The 20,582-nt window shown below is 48.2% G+C and overlaps 1 protein-coding gene across 3 annotated transcripts in view; it reads right to left on the bottom strand.

Annotated features, from left to right (window-relative positions):
- Positions 1-6,483, bottom strand: part of MARCHF2 (membrane associated ring-CH-type finger 2) — an 84,926-nt gene extending 78,443 nt beyond the window's left edge. For all 3 annotated transcript variants that reach the window (XM_044998596.1, XM_044998595.1, XM_044998594.1), the window contains exon 1: positions 6,344-6,483. The gene's annotated coding sequence lies outside the window, so the exon portion shown is untranslated. The remainder of the gene's footprint in view (positions 1-6,343) is intronic.
- Between the last annotated feature and the right edge of the window lie 14,099 nt (positions 6,484-20,582).

Here is a 20,582-nt window from a genome sequence, read left to right as displayed (position 1 = left end):
TCTGAGGATGCTCTCATGAACTGAGTAACAGCCAATCTCATTCTCTGAGCTTGTTCAGCCAAGGAGCACACTGATTCTTTACAAAACAGGAAAGCCCCTTAAGTGTATACTTTTTAAAAAAAAGCTTAGCCACACAGTTACCCAAGCATGTACATGCATGCTGTGACATCTGGATTAGGATACACATACATGGCATGTATCCTAAAGATGGCTTAGCCGTCTCCTGCACCTACAGGAATCAGAGACTCCTTTCATCATTTGTACCTGCTGTGGCTCCCTTTGACAGCCACGACCCCATCTCTCCTGTGTCATTCCAGTTCAGTCCACTGTATCCAGTGGACACAAGATCAGAGGAGTCTGGGGGAGAAGAATCCATCACATCTCTACTATGGTATCTATACTGTAGAGTCTGCATGTCACATGTGTCTGAATTAATAAAATTCTGGTAAAGTGGTTTTCTGCTCTGGTAGTCATTAGAAAGTCCATAACCCGTAAGTGTATAAGAAGAGTTGTTGGAGAGCTGTTCAGACTAACAGGCCTCAAAAAACAGTTGCAATCCTCTTATCTCGCAGTCTACCCACCCAATAACCAGTCTCCCCACCCAATGAGCTGTCCTGTGAGGAAGAAGTGCCTCTGATGTCACAAACCCATCATCCAGCTGTAAGTTTGTCATTGGAGCAATGGACACAGAAGAGGAGAAGGAGCAGAGGACAGTGGTGATGGAAAGCAATACTAAACAAGTTCTCTTGGGATGGAGTACTTGCTAATCTTACAACATGGATTTACAGATTCCAAGTGTATGAACAATCAGATGTATAAAGGGAAGACTTAACTATTCATGATTGTACTGGTTCTGAGCTAGAGCTGTTATGAACTTGTGATCACAGAAAAAGCCCTTTGCAGGAACTTGTAATAGGATTGTTGGTGGGCTGGGATGCCTAGTGGTTAGCGTCCAGTCAGTTGTGGAGCAGTGGTAGGGGAGCCCAGGCCCACCCACTCCACTGGACTCCAAACCAGGGCCTTAGGAGGGTCGGCAGCATTCGACCTCCAGGAACACCCTCTAAGTTACCCTCCCTGAGTCTCTCCGCTTCTGGTCGCAAATAGGAAATAGAAAAATGAAGAGGAAACCAAACAGTCAGTCCCAGCCAGGCTCAGCATACAGTCCAGGTACTTCAAGGAGGCATCTCCAACCCTTTTGGCAGGGACCTTCCGAGTAGGTCTGTACTCCTCCCCAGCCTCCAGAGCTTTCTGAGGTGGCTTTTCAACCCTGTCTGCAGCTGGACTGTGCTCTGCACAGTTGGAGGAGCAAGGCTAATGAGGCCCAGTACTGTTCTTTAACCCCTTCTGTCCCAGTGTGGGGTTTGTATACCCCATCACAGGCCTGAAGGACTGACTCCTAACAGAGCCCTTGATGGAGTTGGGGGATAATCTCTGGTAAACTTATTAACATCGGTGTAGGTTCTTTTATTGTTTTTAATAGGTTTTCACTGCAATGCTTTCATCTTAAGAATAAATGTGCTTGCCTACAAAGAGCTGTGTGGTAACTTGTGATGCTGGCAGCTAAAGCTGATCATAACCTTCAGATAGAAAGCAAGGCACAGATGCTGGTCTGTTTAAGCAGTCTGGCTTGCTGGGGAAATTACTATCTAGGCAGAGAACTGTGCAGACTGGAAATACCTTAGTCAGGAGAGAGAGAGAGATGCCTCTGCCCGAGAGAGGTGATGGCTGAGAAGCTGGGAGCCCTCAAGGGACCACAAGAGGGGGAACATAGGTGCAATTGTACTCAGACTTTAAGGTCAGAAGGAACCATCATGATCATATAGTCCAGTGGTCCCCAACCTTTTCGTCTGGCGCCACTGCGGCAGTGGAGCACCCGCCGAAATGCCACCGAATTTCGGCTGCAACACCTCTCGATGACGTCACTTGTCGACGGCAAGCGGCGTCATCGAGAGACGTCCCCGCCGAAATTCGGGGGTGACGCCTCTCGATGACATCAGTTGTTGGAGACAAGTGTCGTCATCAAGTGGCGTCCCCGCCGAAATGCCGCTGAAATTCGGCAGCATTTCGGCGGGTGCTCTTCCAGGGTCCAGGATGCAGGCGCATTAAGATGCCATGGCGCCCGCGGACACCGCGTTGGGGACCACTGATCTAGTCTGACCTCCTGCACATTGCAAAGCACAGAACCTCACCCGCCCACTCCTGTAATAGACCTAAAACCTCTGTCTGAGTTACTAAAGTCCTCAAATCATGGTTTAAAGACTTCAAGTTACAGAAAACCAGCCATTTACTCTAGTCTAAACCTGCAAGTGACCATGTCCTATGTTGCAGAGGAAGGCGAAACTGAGCCGTGACAGGTAGTTCTACAAACAATCATATGTGTTTCTGTACTTTCGTAAGCTTGACCAATTAGTCAACAGCAACACAGTCTGACAAATGAGATTCAGTATGAGTCCACAGAGACAGGAGGAGACAACAGGCATACAAAACCAATTATAAGAAAAATCCTTTCAAATACAAACATAATATTTATGTCTGCATAAATTAAAGAACAAAGAATGAGTTTCCAAGTTCTTTCTTTGTTCAAAAAATGAGTATGATGCAGTGACACCAGACTGAAAGAGAAGAGGAGGATGTTATACTATCTTCCAAAACCTTTGTTACATACAGTATCAACATTAAATCATTAAGAGCCCACTTGTGTAATGGGTTGAAAGCCTCCCGGAAAGAGATGAGCACCCTCAACTCCCACTGACTTCAATGGGAACTGAAGATTCTCAACACTTTTTAAGCATATCTAGGGCCTACTCCTTAAAATATAGTGTCGGATACAAAATATTTGATTCTTGTTTTCAAAAGCTAATTAACCTCGTGTTAAACATGTCGTGCATGATGGCCCAGATTTTAAGAGTTCATACACTGCTGAAGAAGTGGAACATAAGGCTTCCTAGGAGGGGATAGAAATTGTTAGAATTATGTTAATTCTGGAAAAGCTACATTTTCAACATGTAATATGTAATCTCCATTTCCCTACAAGAGGCTAACACCATTAGGTCATAAGCGCCTCTCTGTAGGATGTTTACATGAAAGATTTGGGGGGGGGGGGGAAGAGTCCACTTGATTCATTGTTAAAGCTTAAGGAAGGGATATTGAGGTTGCCTGACTACACAGTTGTACTAACAAGTAGTAGATTACCGTCAGTCACAATACTTTGCACTTGTATCACTCTTCTGAAGACCACAAACATTAAGTCTCTGAACAGCCCAAGTGGTAGATGACCTTTTTTTGCAGATGAGAAGACTGAGCCACAGAGGGCTAAGTCGGTGACAGAACACCAGGATTTCCAGCTCTGTTCAGATTGCTAGACTACACACCTCTGCGGGCTCAACTGTCTTTTCTAGCAGATAAGTCTTCTAGTATGTGGTCTACAACACAAGAGGTCCCAATGTTTATTTTCAATAAAATCCTCATTACAACAAGCACAGAATCACAGAAGTGTAGGACTGGAAAGGACCTCAACAGATCATCTAGTCCAATCCCCTACACTCAAGGCAGGACTAAGTAATAACTAGACCATTCCTGACATGAGTTTGTTTAATCTGATCTTAAAAGCCTCCCATGACAGAGATTCCACAACCTCCCTCGACCATTTGTTCCAGTGCTTAACTCCCCTGACAGTTAGGAAGTTTTTCCTACCATCCAACCTAAACCTCCCTTGCTGCAATTTAAGACCACTGCTTCCTGTCCTATCCTCAGAGGTTAAGGGGAAAAAATTTTCACCCTCCTTCTTGTAACAACCTTTTATATACTTGAAAACTGTTATGTCCCCCCTAATATTAAATTGTCCTCCAGAATCTCAGATTTTATTTTAGAAAAGTGGTGGGCTACAGAGAAAAGTTACATTGGCTTAGCTAGGTCTCTCAGGGAGTGAAAATTCCACACCCATGAGCAACGTAAGTTAAAGTGTGGCAGTCTTCTTCCAAGCTCTGCCCATCCGAGATGCCAAAATAAGACACCACTCAATATAAAGTGAGCAAATACTAAAATATGACTGTGCTGCTCTCTGAGCTCCCCTGGACTCCTTAAACTGGATTCTCCTTTGGCCAGGCTTCAATACACCCATGCGCATTGCTGGCCCCTTGGATTTAGTTCCTTCTTGAATGGGGGTGGAAAAGTGGGATGGTATCTCCTAAATGCCACCCCCTTGTGGCACAAGGGCTAGTTCTAAACTGGAAACTTGCTGGTCCACACCGGCACTTTTGTCGTGAAACTTGTCAGTCAGGGGTGTGTTTTTTCACACCCCTGGCCAACAAAAGTTTTGCTGACAAAAGTGCTAGTGTAGATAAGGTCTTCGCTCGGGGTGTTAGATTTTTAAAATCTGAGATCTTGGAGGACAAGATAAGAGGATCAGACCAGAATATAGAGCAATATCCATCCTGACAATTCTGAATGAACTCAGTACCACTATACATATACATGCCTTAGGGTGCTCTGAAACACATCTGGACACTATTTCTGAAACAGATCCTTGCCTCTTCCAAGTAGAGAAAGTCAGTGAACAACAATGGAGCCATACAATGGAAATTACAACTCCTTGAGAGAAGGCAACCTGGAGAATGCAACAGTCCACCAGGTCTTAAAAAGCCAATCTTGTCTCCAACCTTCCCCATTGAGCCATGCTGACATGGACTCTCCACAATCAGGTTTCAACCCATGATGCGACACAGAGACAAGCCCTAAAATCTAGTCAACAACCTCTTTATGGCAACTGAAAGAGAAAAAACCTCAACACTGATACTATTCAGTCTCTTTGCAGTGTTCAAGGCAGTCAATTACAAGATGCTGCTGACCTTACAAGACCTATCCTGAGCGGATGGTGCAGCATTGTCACTGATGCAATAATTCCTCCTGAACTGGCCCGAGAGCATAGCTGCTCCCCATCCCCAAGAGCATTCACATGCACAGATCTGCAGAAATCAGTGCTGCTCCTGCCTCTTTCCCCTTCAATATGATAAGTTTCATGGATAAGTTGCAAGTAACATAGGCTCAATTGCCAACAACATACCAAAACCACCCAGCCTTGCATCTCCTCAGCAAACTGTATTGACTGGACACCACCAGGTGTCACACTGCCTATGTGAAATCAACACCTGGACAAAGGGAGGCTTGCTCACACTGATCCCAGACTAGAGCTGAAGAGCAGAGTCCACTATGGAGAACTCAAGATGAATCTTACTGTATTTGGGGACAGAACCCCAGAGAAGTTTGTGAGAGCACTCAATTGAATTCTGACTATGCTGGAGCTCACTTGAGTACTAAGAAAACAAGGTCCTACCCCCTCCCCCCCAACTGTCCTAGAATAAAAACAAACAAACAAAAAAACAGAAAGACAACACAACACTGGATGACAGAAATCAAAAGGTCTAATCTAAATGTTAATCTTGGAGAAACCTATGGCTTTTACTTCCCTACCTCACAAGGATATTGGCAGGAGAAATACATTAAGGACTGTGAAGTGCTTTGAGAGCTAATGAAAAAGGAAATTAAGAGCTAAGCATTATTATATTACATATTTTAATCATGGAACTAAATATACTTAAGACATCTCACTATTTACTTTGTAGATGCTTGGAAGAGGAGAGGTGTGAAAGCTTATCCAGCCTGGCAAAGGTGGGCACGTTAAAATCAGACCAAGTACCACTGTCAGCATTAAAGACAAAAGACCAGACCCTGAAATGGATGGGGGAACAACTACAGCTAGAAAGAAACAATTAGACACTCTAAGAGGCAGATAGGAATCCCAAATTTCACTGGGCAACTAGACAGACTGACAGCCTAGCAACCTCAGGGCAATGTGAGGCACCAGCTCCTGTCCCTTGCCCCAGAGCACCTGCCCCAGCCTAGGGGGGTTCAGGGCAAGAAGTATCCAGCTTAGACACTAACTGACTTGACACTGTCCCTCCCAGCTCCCCTGGGCCGGCGCAGCACCTCGGGCAGTGGGGGGAATGGGAGCCGCTTCTCCAGCACCAGTCCAGAGCCCCCCGGGGCAGCCCGCCCCCAGCCAGCCCTCGCCCCCAGCATTCCCCGCCTACGCAGGGAAGATGGTCCCGATCAAGCCCCCATCCTCTGAGGGCAGCTGTTAGCTCCCTAGGCCGCCAGCCCCCAGATCCCGCTCAACCCCACCCCGCTTCCCCTGTGCCCCCGGCTTCCCTCCGCTCCTGCCGCTGCTCCCCCGAATCCCCTCCGCTCCCCAGCAACGCCAGGTCCCCCTCAGCCCCGTCACCCCTCCCCGGGCTCCCCCCGCCCATCGCAGCCACGCACCGCCCGCCTGGAGCGCCCCCCTCACCGTCCCAGCAGCACCCGCCCGGGCCTATCGCACGACACCCGCCGGTCCCGGCGCCCCGGGCTGAGTCTCAGCGGGGCCTGGCCCGCCCCATATCCCGGCTCCAGCGGCCGCCGGGCGCCGCCTACTGCCTCCCTCCCGCTGTCACGGCGGATGGAGCAGCGCACGCGGATAGCCCCGCCCACACCATTACCAGCCAATCAGCGCACGGGATTACACAGACGGATAGACATCTCGCCCAATCGTCTGCCAGAACCGACTCTAGACGTCATGGTATTACCTTGATGGACATAGCCACCAGCTACTAGCAGCCTGGGGAAGGGCGTAATGTGGCCACGGACGCGCAGGCTGCCGAGTGGCGGGGACAGGTCAGGCTCGGCCCCGTACCGGGCTGGAGGAGGCGGGGCCTAGAGCTGGGGCAGGGCGTGAACCCCTCCCTCTCCTCCGCCCCCTAGCCCCGCCCCCACTGCTGGGGGAGGGGCTGCCTCGGGGAGCCCTGGGGAGGCCGGTCGGAGCTGGGTCTGGGGGCCCTGGCTAGGCCCACGCCGGGGCCCTCGGGCTGCAGCCAGGCCGGGCTTGAGGCCCAGGCAATGCGGACCAGCTGGGGCTGAGCCGTCACCTCCACCGCGGCCTCTGCCTCCGCCAGCCCCCGAACCCAAACCCAAACCCAGGGACGGTTTGGGGTCGCAAAACTTACCCACCACGGAACATTCCTGTCTGGACAAGAGAACGGACTGAACGTTTAACTCTGTGCCCGAGAACCTCTGGGGAGCCGGTCGGGGGGTCGGGATGGTTCAGGGTGCCTGAAGGGATGACTGAGAGGGGTTGCCACACAGAGGTGAAGGAGGTCCAGGTACTGCACTTTTTTGGCCATTAAGGTGCTATGAGGTTAACACTCGCTCCTTGTCTCAGTCTAAGCAAAGTTTTGAAGATGAGAGGTCTAGGTGGGTACGTGTAGAGCGGGGCCAGCATATTAGCAGAACATCTCCCAAGGAGTTGCAGCCACATCCTCTGAGGGAGCAGAGAAGTGACTGAATGTTAGCAGAATAGTTTAACTATTTCTCACTGGTTGATGTTGCAAAGAGGTATACATGTGTGAGGCTCCGGGTTTGGTAAATGCTCTGGAAGACAGTCATTGAGCTCCCACTCATGGTCCTGATGGAAATGCCTGCTCTTGCAATCTGTAATTGTGTTCTGAAGGCTGAGTAGATGATCAATGTGATGAGGGATGCATGAGTTCTATAGTCTCAGTGACTCTGTGCATAAGGACTGAGAGATCTTGCTCCCTTTTGATGGTTTATATAGTTTCTTCGTTGTCCAGCAAGAGTGGCCCTGTATGTCATGAAGGAAGTGCTGACAGGTATAGTGGACTGCCCTTAGTTCTAGGATGCTGTTAGGGAACAATCTCTTGGGGGACCATTTGCCCTCTGCTGTGACTTCTTGTAGATTGGCCCATCCACCCTGGAGAGAGGCATCTGTCATGAGAATTTTTGAAGGTGGAGGATGTGAAAATGGGCTCCCCCACAAACCTTCAGTGGGTCTTTCCACCACCTGAGAGAGTCTAGCACCAGCCCAGGCTCTGTGATTAGTTTGGAAAGACCCTGCCTATTTGGGGTCTACATAGTCCTTGCCCCAGCCTGACGACGTCTGAGGCGCAGTCTCACATGCGGTGTAACAAATATGGATGACAACATATGGCCCAGGAGTTCTAGGCAGGCCCTTGCAGTTGTATGAGGCTGTGCTTTAGAGTAGAGATCAGGCTGGTCATAGTGAAGAATCTTTCCTTGGGGAGATAAGCCTGGTGGATGGGGAGACTAGGGTGGCTCTGATGAAGTCTAGCCACTGGACAGTGGTGCAACTGGTTAGTGCACAGGGGAATACTGCTGGGGTTATGAGTTCAAGCCCTACCTGAAGCACTGGTTTCTATTACCCATGTAGCTTCCCCAACTTGTTTTAGGGAGGAGGAGGGATAGCTCAGTGGTTTGAGCATTGGCCTGCTAAACCTAGCGTTGAGAGTTCAATCCTTGAGGGGGCCATTTAGGGAACTGCGGTAAAAATCTGTCTGGGGATTGGTCCTGCTTTGATCAAGGGGTTGAACTGGATGCCCTCCTGAGGTCCCTTCCAACCCTGATATTCTATGATAGTGTAGACTTCCTTAGATTGATGCAAAAGCCCAGGGACTGAAATAGAGACTGAGTCTCTTGGGTGGAGCAGCCCCAGAGAAGTGAGCCATCCAGATATGGAAAGACTGTGATGCCCCACTGATGCAAGTGAGCCACTACTGCTGAAAACCCTCACTGCAGAGCGCCCAAAGGGGAGGACACGATATTGGTGTAATAGAAAGTTCTCAATTCTAAAGCATAGAAAGTGTTTGTGGGAGAGGACACTAGCAATATGAAAGTAGATGTCCTGAAGGTCAAAGGAGACAAACCAGTCCCCTGGATCTAGGGATGAGATTATGGTGGCTAGTGTTACCATCCTGAAGTACTGCAATAAGACATAGGTGTTCAAATTTCTGAGATCATATATCAGCCTTCAGCTGCTCTTTCTTTTGTGAATCAGGAAGCATTTGGAACAGAACCATCTTTGGACAATTTGGGGGGAACCAGCTCCATCACCCCAAAATGCAAGAAGGACTAGACTTCCTGCTTTAGGAGATCCTCATGAGAAGGGTCCCTGATGAGGGACAGTGAGGGAGTTGGGAGGGGAGAATAGAGTGGGAATGAATGGAGTATCCCCTAGTGACCACCTCCAGCATGTACTTGTCTGAGGTGATATATTCCCAGGTAGGTAGTAAGTGGGACAGGCAGTCTCCAAAAGGGGGGGAGACAGCAGAATTGTGCAGTAGAGGCTGTTTAAGGCCCTTGATGAGATTATCAAAATGGTCTCTTAGAGCAGTGGCTCTCAACCTTTCCAGACTACTGTACCTCTTTCAGATTTGCTGAAATGTCTCTTTGTTGGAAGCACATATATTCCCAGGAACCACAATGTTGCCCTTGAGATTTTAAGGGAGTGGGGCCAGGAATCCATGTCACTGCTGAAGAATTTGGGCCCTTCAAAGGAGAAGTCCTCTCAGTGTTTTACACCTCCTTCAGGAGGCCAGAGCTCTAGATCCAGTATTCTCACTGCATAACCACTGTGGTGGCTAAGGACAAGAAGCCATGTCAGCAGCATCAAGAGCGACCTGTAGGGTAGCTTTGGTGATTAAGGGACCCTCCAAAATGAGAGGCTGAAAATATTTGTTTTGGTCTTCTGGCAAATGTTCAATAAAATAAGTGAACAATGAACAGCTATTAAAATCATATTTTGCTATCAAGCCCTGGTAATTTATGACTCAAAATTGAAGAGCCAACAACACATAACAGTTCCTACCCAGGAGATCTAGGCATCTGGACTCTCTGTTGAACAGAGAGGATCTGGAGCATGCTTGACGATTCCTTTCATTGATTGTGTCCATAACCAGGGAGTTGGGGCTGGGATAGGAAAAGTAGTACTCCATTACCTTGGCCGGAATGTAACAATTTTTATCTGCCCACTTGCAAGTGGGTGAAATAGTGGCAGTTGGTTATCATGAAGTGCATGCAGGCAATAAAAGACGGTTACTCACCGTTGTAACTGTTGTTCTTCGAGATGTGTTGCTCCTATCCATTCCAGTTAGGTGTGTGCGCGCCGCGTGCACGGCTCGTCGGAAGATTTTTACCCTAGCAACACTCGGTGGGTCAGCTGGGCGCCCCCTGGAGTGGCACCGCTATAGCGCTAGATATATACCCCAGCCGACCCGTCCGCTCCTCAGTTCCTTCTTGCCGGCTACTCCGACAGTGGGGAAGGAGGGCGGGTCTGGAATGGATAGGAGCAACACATCTCGAAGAACAACAGTTACTACGGTGAGTAACCGTCTTTTCTTCTTCGAGTGATTGCTCCAATGCATTCCAGTTAGGTGATTCCCAAGCCTTACCTAGGCGGTGGGGTCGGAGTGAGACATGGCAGAGTGTAAGACTGCTGAGCCAAAGGCTGCATCGTCTCTGGACTGTTGCACCAATGCGTAGTGGGAAGCAAAGGTGTGAACGGAAGACCAGGTTGCTGCCCGACAGATGTCCTGAATGGGGACATGGGCCAGGAAGGCGGCAGAAGAGGCTTGCGCTCTTGTAGAGTGAGCGGAGAGATAACCAGCTGGAACCTGAGCGAGGTCGTAGCATGTCTTGATACATGACATCACCCAGGCCGAAATCCGCTGGGAAGAGACTGGCATGCCCTTCATGCGATCTGCTACCACCACAAAGAGCTGGGGCGAACGGCGGAAAGGCTTCGTTCGGTCTATGTAAAAAGCAAGGGCCCTACGCACGTCGAGGCTATGAAGCTGTTGTTCCCTACGGGATGCGTGCGGCTTCGGGAAGACGACCGGGAGGAAGATGTCCTGGTTCACATGGAAAGCCGACACCACCTTAGGCAGGAAGGTGGGATGTGGCCGAAGCTGCACTTTGTCCTTATGGAAGATAGTATACGGCGGGTCAGCCGTTTGGGCACGAAGCTCAGAGACTCGTCTCGCCGAAGTAATAGCGACGAGGAAGGCCATTTTCCAGGACAAGTAGAGAAGGGAACACGTGGCCAAGGGCTCAAAGGGGGCTCCCATAAGCTTGGCTAAGACCAAGTTCAAATCCCAGGTAGGAGTTGAGCGCCGTACCAGAGGGTATAAGCGTTCTAGCCCCTTTAGAAAACGGGAAGCCATGTGATTGGAGAAGATGGAACGTTCCCCTATGCTGGGCCTAAAGGCGGAAATTGCCGCCAGGTGCACTTTCAAGGAGGAGATCGCGAGGCCTTGCTCTTTGAGGGACCAGAGATAGTCCAGGATCTTGGGAATAGGGATCAGGAGAGGGTTGAGACCTTTCTGACTGCACCAGAGCGTGAAACGCTTCCACTTAGCGAGGTAGGTCGACCGAGTGGAAGGTTTTCTGCTCTCTAGCAGCACCTGCTGCACTACAGCGGAACAGTTCCGCTCTGCTCTGGTTAGCCATGCAGGAGCCAAGCCATCAGGTGGAGGGACTGCAGGTCCGGGTGGCGAAGCCTGCCGAAGTCCTGCGTTATGAGGTCCGGCCATAGCGGGAGGGGAATAGGATCCGCTACTGAGAGGTCGAACAGCAGGGTGTACCAGTGCTGTCTCGGCCACGCCGGAGCAATGAGAATGAGGTGGGCCCTGTCCCTCCGGAGCTTGAGCAGTACCCGGTGTATGAGGGGGAAGGGAGGGAAGGCATACAGCAGGCGATCCTTCCATGGGAGGAGGAATGCATCCGAGAGGGAGCCCTGGGAGGTGCCCTGGTAAGAGCAGAACAGATGGCATTTCCTGTTCTCTCTGGAGGCAAAAAGGTCTATCCGGGGAAAACCCCACCTCTGGAAAGTTGTGTGCACCACATCGGGACGAAACGACCACTCGTGGGAGAGGAAAGACCTGCTGAGGCGGTCTGCCAGTGTGTTCTGCACTCCCGGGAGAAACGATGCTACTAGATGGATGGAGTGGGCTATGCAAAAGTCCCACAGTTGCATCGCTTCCGTGCAAAGCTGGGAGGAACATGCTCTGACCTGCTTGTTGATGTAGAATCATAGAATTCAAGATCAGAAGGGACCAGTATGATCATCTAGTCTGACCTCCTGCAAGATGCAGGCCACATAAGCCGATCCACCCACTCCTGAACTAATTCTCTCCTTTGACTCTGCTGTTGAATGCTCCAAATCATGATTCTTTTTCCCAACCCGGTGCGGGCTCATGCCCAAGGCACCAGGATTTAAGCCGTGCTCGGCCTGCCAGCGAGCGGTTCGCTTGGCGTGCCAGACCTTTTGCTCCCAACTCCAAGGTCGCTGCGTGTCCGTCCTCACCGACAACACGACAGCTTGCTGGCACTTATAATCACTTAAAATCTATCTTTTGTAGTTAATAAACTTTTTTTTTTGCTTTATCTAAACCAGTGAGTTGAAGTGAAGTATATGGGAATCATAACTCAAGGGGCAAAGGCTATTGCATATTCCTCTCCACATTGAGGGAGGGGACGAACTTCATGACCTTATGCTGTACAGTTCCCTGTGCAGTGCAAGAGGGTATCATTTTGGGGTTATACTCCGGAGGGGGTGTGTACCTGGGGAGCTGGGAGTTGTCTTGGCTGTAGCCTTCCTATGCAGAGGCTAGTCAGAGAGCCTGCATGTAACTGCAGCTGGGTGTGTCCCTACCTATATGTATGCTGGTGAAAGTGCTGGCTGGAGGCTTTGGGAGCCCAGGCTGCTGGGTCGGGGCTGTGTTCCCTGTAAGCTGTGTGCTTGCGTGGCTGCCCAGGAGAGATTCAAATGCTACCCAGCTGATTAGCAGAGCATGCACAGCCAGCAGCATGTGTTCAGGTGCATTGATGCTCCAAAGATGGTACTGGGGGTGGGGGGAATAGCCAAGTGCCAATCTGGATGGTCTCCAGTTTTAGATGCATCTTGGTGCCAAAAGATGAGATGCTACTGAGATAGGGGCTTCTTGGTGCTGCTTAGCTGAAGGCTTTTCTGATTAGGACTTCTTAGATGGTACAAAAGCTTTGGTACTGGCATCAGCTGGAGCCTCAGTGGGACCCATTATGGGATGTGAGGTCTCCCAAGAGTCAGCTTGATGAGGTGACATATCCCACTTTCTAGAGTCTCTGGTAGATGAGATGGGCTTCTTCCTTTTAGAGATCTTCATCTCTGGAACCACCTCTGAGGCTCCAGAAGTCAGCAGAGTAGCCTGAGAGATTGAGGCCAATGTTCGGGGGTGCAAGTGAGTGGCCCCTATTGGACTAGGGAGTGTTCCACTAAGAGGAGCTTCAGCCTAACCTCTCTAACAAGACCTGCCTTTGAACTCCACACAGACTTTACACTTCAATGGGACGTGAGTGTTTCAGACAACGGAGACAACTAGAGTGCCAGGCATAACTGGACACTGCAAGATGGACATTCCGAGGGTTGCGTCTGAGGCCGGAGATATTGGCTAGTGTCATTCAGTTGCAAATACCTGGGAGCAGCTTACATGCCAGAGGCTGTGCGTGAACAGCCCAGGAGCGGGGTTCTCACAGCAGACCAGGGTAAGGCTGGCTCTGAGTCAAGGATTGGAATGACCTAGCAGATCACCGGTCCAGATAACACCAGAGGGGAACGTCACAACCTCCCAGTCCCAAATTTCCCCCAAATCTTCTGCCCAGTAGAGTTCAGCTCTATTGCTGAATGCTTACAGAAGTTATTCATTTGTTGTTCCCTTAAAGAGACAGTACCTAGCAGCTTATTACCTTAAGTGGCATTAACACACATTCTTTTAATCAAAGTACTGAACTGATTTATAGTAGAAGTAAAACAAATTTATTAAACAAAAAGTGAGAGGTTTAACTGATACCAGGTATAAGGAATGAAGATAGAAAGGGTGACAAGAAAACGGAAGTAAAAATACACCGCTAAGCCTAAACCCTGACTGCTCAAAGATGTTTCTCACTAAGTTTCCTTTCCAGCCTGGCTGACTAGACTCTGGCCCTGACCCTCCACAGAGCTCTGAGTGCTGGGTGCCTTTGTCTCCTCTGGTGAAGGCTACAATTGCTCCCCCCCCCCCCTTGTATCTTTCCAAAATCATTGACTCTGCATCCAGGGGCAGCAAGGCTTCCTCGGGGTGGAGTTTCCATCCCCTATCAAGATTGTTAAGTGGTCATCTTTCCCCACTTGCTCTCCTGATGACTTTGTTTCTCCTGCATGTAAATGTGCTTTTCTTTGTCACACCTTTCTTAATTTATATCAGAAACACATTCAAGCAGGTGGAACTACACTCCTTTGTCAGGAACAGGGATGTCCTGGGGGCTGCTTGCCAAATATATTTTGATAACATTTCCAGCATATATTTAGGTCCTTTGAGTTACCATATTTACATCATGAGAAAATATTAATTATCAGTGAGTTATTAGTTTTCCAGTGATATATACCCAAAAGGTGGCATGTAATAGCAAGACAACTGTGTGCCAGCTGATATTGGGGTGCTTTGAGGATCACAGCAGCAGACAATGCAGTTGTTCCATCTTGAGCCACAGCTGGTTGAGAAGGAACTGGAGGGGCAGAAGCTCCATGCTGCTTATATGTTCTTGCATGGGAGCATAAGGTGCTGCTCTACAGAGGCATGGATGCTGCTGTTTACAATCTCCAATTGAGAGCACAGGGGCACATACACAGCCTATGGTAGGACATATACTTGAAGGCAGGGACAGTTACAATTGCATGATTTTACCTTTCTCCTTTAAAAGAAGGGTGGGATGAGGAGAAGTAGGAAATTACATATGTTTTGCCCCATTGTGTGTTGCATTGTGATACAGTCCTGCAGTTACATGATCACATACTTCCCCCTGCACCCCACTGCCTCATTCGGGGCACAGGATGGATGCATAAGGGGGCATTTCTAGTACAGGGCAAGTGGCAAGGCAGGGATTTATGAACCTTGTTCGGATCAGTTGGAACTGAACATAGCTTTGTCTCTACACCCATCAGAACAGCCCTGGGCAGCTCGCATGCTATGGCTGACTGTTGCTACATTAGCCAGCCATGCAACTCAGATCAGGAGCAATGGAAGCTCCCTAAAAGTGGGGAGGTCATCAGTGCCTGCACCATGGCCCTGTACCCCTGCACCACCCCTTCCCCTGAGGCCCTGCCCCCACTTGCTCCTCTTCACCCCCTTCCCCCCCATCGCTCGCCTTTACGGATGGTAAAAAGTGTGAGGGCATAGCCCCCCCTTTTAAAAGTGATGAGGTTATGGCTCCCTGGTCCCCTGCCCCAACTAAGATCCGACTATAGCTACTGCTAATCTCTCTGCTGCCCTGACCTTTAGTTTTTAAATTACACATTCCTAATGTAAGATTTCACTTAACCATATGCAAGATGACCACAAGTTTTGCTAAGAAATTAGCTCACGACAAAATGATAGAAGCAATCTTTTTATTAACAGGGGGACTATCCAACTTCTGAGTTTCCATTTTTGTTATAACAATGGAACTGGAAAAGGAAAGACACTCAAGGAAATTCAAATTACTTTGGTCTTAAAACCAGGAAGGAAGACTGGCAGTTAAAGGGACTTTGTGCATTCAGAATGCAGCAAGATATGGAATTCTTTATCATTAACTCTTGTGATTTTGGCCCCTACTACAGTCTGTCTTGTGCCTCATAGAGCTCCAGCCCTTCCTGCAGCTTTCAGACTTGCCCCGGGGGAACCACCTCGAGGGGCTGTTTTCCCTACTTCCGGAGGAAGAGCAACCAGTGGCAGCTACTGCCTGAGCCTGATAGAGCATGCCCCGTCAGGGGCCCACAGAAATTTGGTATAGGGGAGGGGAAAGCCCAGCCAAAGCCACTTTCAGAAAGGGGAAGCAGTAACCACTAGGAGCTGGCAGCTCTCTTCCCTCACTGCATGGGACCAGGCCTGGGAGGCTGAAGCCACAGCCCCCTGTTAGAGCTGACCACCCCCTCAGATCTGGGAGACCTGCACAAAGAACCCTGAGACTGCCCCCACCCTCCCAGGGGGTGAAGCATCTTCACAGCTGCTGGAAGCCTACAGGTGTGCTTGAGGGCAACAGGTTCCATATCAGGGCTGTATATGCAGACAAAGTTGACATGGGACTGGGTGAGTACCCTTGGTGACGGTCTGGGGCAAATGAGAGGGGTGGAAGGACAAAGCTAATTGATGTGCATACTGGGGAATGAGGCTGGGTAGAGGGCAGGAGCAGAGAATTCATTAACTGGCATTTTGAGGACAAACTGGGAGCCCTCCACTACATCAGGCAGCACTTCATAAAGACCTGCCCAGATTTGGATAAGCTAAAGGTCTGGTTTTGGCCACAAGACGTTGACACACACAGATTTTGGAGAAGCAAAGGGCTAGGATCAATGTGTGTGTGACAATACCCTCGCTCAAAACAAGCCCAAAAAGGCTCTAAGCTTTCAGGCCCTCAAAAAAAAAAAAAAAAGTGCAGGGGGTAGAAAAGAGCATAAAATCCCCAGGCAGGCCCTGTTCAAGGCAGATTCTCAATGACATTACAATAGCTCTGTATAAAATACACACAGTGTGTGTGAAATCATTGCTGCTGCTGCAGAACCAACTAAAAAGTAACCACAAGAAGATTACACTTGTTCAGCTCCAGTAATTCAAAGGACAGAGAACACCTTCCCGGTGACTTCATGGCTCTGCCCACTTCTAGCTGGATTCCCCCTTACCCACACCAGGTCCCCACTGGATGTTAACATGCTCAGTTCCTCACTGAGCTGGAGTGTCTGGTATTGTTCAGCAGCCCCACTGGGCAGGCTGAGTGAGAAGGGATCATAAGAGGTTCCAAAGGCTCAGCTGGAAGGGGAGTGGTGGGCTCCCACTGCTCCAAGGGATAAGGGTCAGTCCAATGGCTTCTCGAGGAATGTCCTGAATAGCTCTGTGCTGTGAACTCCCCTTGACTCCGCACCACCGACTAATCAGACATCCCCTCCAATGTGATATCTGTTAACCTCAATTCTGGTAGTTCAGTCCTGTTACCCTGCCAGTTCCAAAGACAACAGATTCCCATCTTATTCTAAGAACAAAATAATTTACACACACAATTTGGTTTGGCAATCTTTATAGCCACAATACATAATAACCATGCACAAAAATCAAGTGATGCATATATATATTTACAAAGTGAATTGCACTTAACTGAACACATTAACCATGAATAAAAGTAAGTGACAGGAACCTCTTCCCAGTTGCATAAAGGTCCAGTGTGGTAGCCCACAAAGCCCGACAGACTACACTCTACCAAAAACTGATGATAGTGTAAATAACTGTAATGAAGCAGCCTTGGAATCACATTTGGAAATACCCCACTGATCATCATTCTGAACTACAAAATTCTACATTACAGTCCTGTTAAAGGTCTGCTCTAGAAGCCATGAGAATCCAAGCTCAGCCCTAACAGGCTGGAGACCAGAGAAGGACAATTTCAGCCTTCACTCCAAATTGCCTGATTTTTGCCTCTTTAAAAAGAGCAAGGTCCTTAATTAGTGTAAATTCCTTTACTGGGGCACGAAGGCCTCAGTAGGTGCCTATGAAATACCTTATTAGGTTTGTATTTTTCTACTGAGATCAAAATGTCTAAGGAAGGTATTCTTCCTTGACGCTCAGAATGGAGACTCTCCTATCACAGATGGGCTCCGTTTCACACCACTGATAGATCAAGGCCATGACAGCACTCTGTGCCCACAGGGCTAGCACACAGAAATCAAAATATTACTGGCCAAACAGAGAAGCAGATTTTTCAAAGCAAGTTGGCTTCTTTTAATGAGTGACCTATTCAAATAGCAAAGGCATGGACCTGTCCTCAAAATCAGACAGCAGCCTAACAATTCCAGTTGTCTTGCAGTGTGAAGATACCTCTTGATTCATATGCATTTCCCACTTTGCTCTTTTTTTTTTTAAAATGGACAAAGATACTAGGTCTTTTCCCACAGGCTGGGGGTTCTGTAGAGGCACCACATATAGTCAGCTCCCTCTGATATAGCTCTGATGAGCTGTGGGGGGTGGAAAGAAAGGAAATCATATTCCTTTCCCCTCAGCAAACACTTCTACAGCAGACACACACAGAGTCCTTTTAATAAAGGAATTCAACAATTAGAGCAGAGTCATTGTGGAGTTTTGCAATAACAATTTTAGTGATTTAAACTTTCCCCTGGACCACACTTGCTTGCTTTGCACATCAGAGATGAACTCCATAAAGACCGGCTGAGCTCCTATCTGTCACTGAACTCAGACATGTAGGCAGTTACTGAGACTTCCCCATGTGACAGAAATGAATGCAAGATTTAACGAGAAAACCCTGATCAGAATAGGATGAGCCAATGTAATGAGGTTCCACTGTGCATGTGTTCAATGACAAACATTGGGTGTTGGTTAATTTTGGTCTTCTGCCTCCTCTCCAAAACAGCTTCAATAGACAGCGATTAGCTAGTTATTTAATTAGTAAAAGATGCTGCTATCATGGCACCATCCAAGACAGAAATAAATTTAAAGTCAGCAGGGACCTTCAAAATGGACACAACAACCAGACCATCCACATTTGATGGTGGAAGTTGTTTTTGAAGTTAGTTTTAGCTAAGTTTTGAAAGCTAACACTGTTTGCAGTGTCTGGGTGAAGTAGGGACTTGGAGAACAAGCTTTGTGAAGATTTAACTTTAACTCCCACAGAACCTGTTTGCTTCCTTGAACAGGCAGCTTTCTGTAAAAAGGAGTTTTAATTTATGAGACAAATTTTGCTCTCACTGACATGCAAATGCCCCCACTGCAGACAAGTGACAGAAGTGTACCCCTTCTTGTTTTTCCTTGCACTACAATTTTGGGATATGGAGCTAATGAGGTTATGCCAGGGACTCCTAGGGAGTTATGCTGCAGCTAAGCTGAGCTCAATTTTTTCATGTCAAGAAAGTGTAGTAATAGCCCGCACTACTGTACAGCTTATTTAAAGGTTTGTTCTAGCTGCTCCAGGTCTGAGTATCAGAAAGCTGCCTTTGAATTCCTTTGTCTAGCACTCCAAGAGCAGGCACCTGCAGTGCTTTCTAATCACACTAAATTTCAGAAGTGTAAGGGATTGGCATGGGGGAGAATCAAGATACTTTAGATTACACGGTAACCCCATTAAGGTTTCCTAGCTGTAAGGTTTCCTAACGAGAGAAGAGGCAGGGAAGACATCTAAGAGCTATTAAGACTTAAGACTACAGTAAGTGCCCGTTCTCTAGTGCTAACGGCCTCTGGCATACCTTGGGCAAAATCATCTCATCCTCACAGGAGGGGGAAGAGTTTTGTGCTCTGCTGACTTTGCAAACAATTGCAGAACAGCCTGTGGGAAACAGTCCAGAACTAGGCTAATGAAGCAACCGACCAATTCAGACAAAAACAACTTCATGTCAAGTATGGGCTGGAGTGCAACCAGAAAACTAAGGGTATATGTCTACACTGCCCATGTTACAGCACGGTGACGTGGGCAGTGCAGTCACGCTTCATCACTGGGGGAGAGCACAACTGAGCAGCTCGTTATGCCAGGACCTCAGGACAGGTGGAATTAGCACAGGATCTCTTCAGTAAGCAGGATGCTTGGTTGTTTTTGAGCCCTGGACAAGGATTTATTAGGGCTCTGAGCCAAATTCCAGAGCGCTGTACAAATCCCAGGAGTAAAAGTGTTTCCATGCCAGAGCCTAGGAATTTAACCAATTCTGACCCCTCCTGCTTCTCTCAACTCTTCTGAAACTAGCCAGAAAACCCCTCACCTGCTAACGAGAGAAGAGGCAGGTGAAGTTCACCATTAGAAACAAAGGCTTTGCAGGGTAATCGCCGTATTAGTAAATTACCCCAGACTAAGGCCTCTTAACAGCACAATTCTTCCTCATGCCATCAAAGTACTCAGGGATGCTCCTCTCTCCTTACATCAAGTGTTCTGTTGAAAGAGCTTTTTAAAAAGAACAAAACAAAACAAAAAAAGACTCCAGCTCCAAGAGTGGCTGCCTGCTCTTGAAAGGAATATTTTCAAACCTTTGTGAGACTGTTTTCAATATATTATGCATGATGTGCTTCCCCTGCCAGCCTCCAAATACCAACTGCAAGTCACACAATGTCTCAGACGCACCAGAAGGAGAAGGTTCCAGTTCAGGCTTGCTAGGAGTCCTGTTCTCAGGATGTTATTAGTGCTAGTGTCATGTGCTGAGAGTGCTTCTAGCACTGGGAGTTTGCAGGGACAGCACCCCACCACTTCCCAGGAGAGATAAATACCTTCCCCAGGAGATGAGGATCGTTCAATGTCCTAGAGCATAGTCCCTCAGCCTGAAATGAACCCTGGCCAATGACTGTGGTGAATGTACTAGAAAACTGGTTAAGTTTAAATAATTTATGTTAAACTATGAAGTACTGAGACCATGTGACTGCTTAGCTTAAAACTCTGGCCTTCTATTTGTAAAATTTAATGCATTTGGCTGGACATCTTATAAAGAAAAGCCATCAGAGTTCACTGCCCTTAATTTTATTACATAACCAGATACAAAACAGTTGAGACTGGAATGTCAACTCCCCCCACCCCACCCCCCACCCCAAGCACACAATGTACAGTTTCAGATTCACTTTGTAACATAAAAATCAACAACTCACTGACATGCAAGGTAGGATGCGTCAAGTGAGGCCTGAACTCAGAATTTGGAAGCAAGTTGCTTTAGT

The sequence above is a fragment of the Mauremys mutica genome, chromosome 24, assembly GCF_020497125.1.
Source record: "Mauremys mutica isolate MM-2020 ecotype Southern chromosome 24, ASM2049712v1, whole genome shotgun sequence".
Classification (NCBI taxonomy): Eukaryota; Metazoa; Chordata; order Testudines; family Geoemydidae; genus Mauremys; species Mauremys mutica.
This window is presented reverse-complemented; position numbering and strand designations above follow the sequence as displayed.